The sequence below is a fragment of the Nicotiana attenuata genome, chromosome 2, assembly GCF_001879085.1.
Source record: "Nicotiana attenuata strain UT chromosome 2, NIATTr2, whole genome shotgun sequence".
Taxonomy (NCBI): Eukaryota; Viridiplantae; Streptophyta; class Magnoliopsida; order Solanales; family Solanaceae; genus Nicotiana; species Nicotiana attenuata.
The window spans coordinates 55876943-55879809 of record NC_031990.1 but is presented as its reverse complement, the minus strand read 5'-3'; positions in this window follow the sequence as shown (position 1 = coordinate 55879809).

Here is a 2867-nt window from a genome sequence, read left to right as displayed (position 1 = left end):
ACCAGATCCAGTGTTGATCCCCCCGGCCCCGTCGAAGCTGACCTCACCCCTTGGGGTGTTGCTATCAACCCTTTATGTTGTTTGATTCGCGGGAGCACCGGGAGGAACTAGACCTATTCCATTCGCGTTGTTGAATTTATAGCGTGGTTTATAGACAAGCGAATCGATTTGATCCCAAAATGATAGATAAATTAAATAAAATACGACTTAGCATTGAAATCGAGATAAAATAGCAGACGACGTGGTTTCGGGAGCAGGGCTTCCGAAGACAGCAATAAGAATATCGTTAGACAGAAACTAAAGTATTATATAGCTTGGAATGATGAGTAGCACAAGTTTGTCAGAAGTTTCGTGTCCCACAATGGTTTTTTAAGCCAATATTTATAATTAACCTAGGGAACAGGATTCTAGGATCAAGCCCCTCTTAAATGACAATAATGGGGGGTCATTGATTAATATGTAACGACAGGTCATGAACGCCAAAATTCTCTATAACGGATGTATATATAATACTGAGGAATATTCTTCATTGAATGTCATCTGGTGGCAAATATTTGTTTTCCCTCGTTGACAATGTTCCCTTCGGGGTCTACCCGATGCCAACTGAAGTTGTTGCCCTTGATCTCGGTTTCCACCTACTTCATCTTCTGTTTATCTCCGGTTCCACGTGTCACTCTGTCATTTGAGTATTTAATGTAAACCGATTTTACACTATGCAGAAGCGCCCGATCCTTTTTTTTAAAAAAAATTTGAGCTCAGATGCGCTACTGTATCGTCCTGGAATCGGACGGAAACTGGATTTGGTTAGTAAAGGTAGTTCATGATACTATGTTAGGAAAATGAATTATGGGCATAACTCAACCCAAAAGGTAATTTATGAGGTGAAAATTGTCCAATACCATATAAAGAGATGAAAACTTATTTCCTAAAAATATAATAGGACGCTCTTTAACAGTAAATACGTCCCACCCTATATATCCGAACACCACTAGAAAATTTGTTACTGCTACCGACAATCTCAATTACCCTGTGCAAGCATATTGCAGAGTTTTTTCGTTGTAAGAATTTTAAAGTCGTTCGTTATGATACCGTGCCTACATTGAACCGGTGGATCAATATAGATAGCGGATGTCTCCGATTACACATATATATGATAAAGTTATATTTAGATTCTCTACTTGTCTTTATGCAAAGTTCCATCCACTGTAACGCTTAAACCAGCGAAGTGCATATGCAAATTTTCAGTTTTTGGGCTAGTGTTTATTTATGGCAAAACAACGTAATATTATTAGATTTTGTTTTTAGTTGTGAAAGGCTGGGAGAACTACTTAATTATAGCCAAAATTCAGAGGCGGAGCCACAATGTCGGCTACAGGTCTGATCGACCCAGTAGTTTTGGTCCAAATCATGTATTTGTCTTAAAATTTTCATTAAATATATACAAATTATTAATTTAGAATTCTAACTTTAAAGGATTAGCATCCCCGAACGCATAAATTTGAAATCCTGCTAGGAGCTTCTGCTATACTATTAATTGAGCTTGTTTTTCACGTGCAATGCTTCTTAATAGTAGATTATGGCCTATATATGTGTGTGATTTTACTTGTTGAATTTTTTTTTTTTTTTACTTTTTGCGAAAGTGTTCTGTCTTGAATTGATAAAACACGTTACTAACTTAAAACAAATCCTCAAATAGTTGATATATCTTTAAAGTTAATCGATATACGAATCATTTGAGTACTGACTCCTTCATATTACTCATTAAAGTTTGGGATGGCCACAAACAACAGAAAGGGAGCAATAGCATAATTATTACGCCCTTACTATTAACTTGACAGTTATTATTAAGTCCATTTTTATTTCAAAATACTAAACATGCAGTTAGAAATGATTGCCTATTGTATTTTGGATGAAATTTATCTACAAGGAATGCGAAATAAGAATTGATTTCATAATATCAATGTGACAGTCCAACCCCATCTACCCAATGTAAGGACTTTTACATAGTTGTCATATGCACAGCTGAAAATGATGGATTGTTTTATGAAAAAGTAGGGTATTATTGAAGGCGTGTTCGCATAAAGAGCCTGCGTCCAAAATCAACCCCACCAAAGGCAAACGTCAGATGAAAAAGGTATAAGGAATAATCAATTACCAGATATGAAATAATGGGCAATATCTTGTCCTCTATATTTTGGCATCTTCTTATTTGGCCTCATTGCTGAACAATCCCATCTACTTTTCTATATATTTTAAGAGAAAAGGATGCATATACTAATGAAGGAAAAGTACAAACCAAACACAATAAGATGGACAAAATTATCGATTGAAATATTCTGCATATATTGATGAACTTCATGTTATTAACCCTCTTAATTAACTTGCTGAAAATACTAGTTTAGACTGAAATACATAGAACCAAGAAACATGTTAGTGAGTTATTTGACGAAGTTCACAATGTATAGCCCCACAACTTGCTGAAATATAATTACATATATAGAACCCAGAGACATGTTATTATATGCTAAAGCACCCAATCATATGAGACATGTAAATAAATATTCCAAGAATCTTTTGTACTGTTTTTTTTTTTTTTTTGAGGGGTTGTATTTAGCAAAATAAGAAAAAGAAATCCCAGTAATCGAGATATGAAATATATATTCCATGTACTTTATAGTTTATAGTATGCATAGTGAGTTCTAATTCCCTCGGGGTTGTCGAGAAGAAATGGAATCCTAGTTGGACGCACTATGGTCCAATTATTTAAATACAAAAATGTAATATATTCAACAATCATTGGAGTGCTTGAATAATGCAAGTTTAGCTATTACAATCATTATCCATTTGCTTTTGGCTAGAGCTTGTCA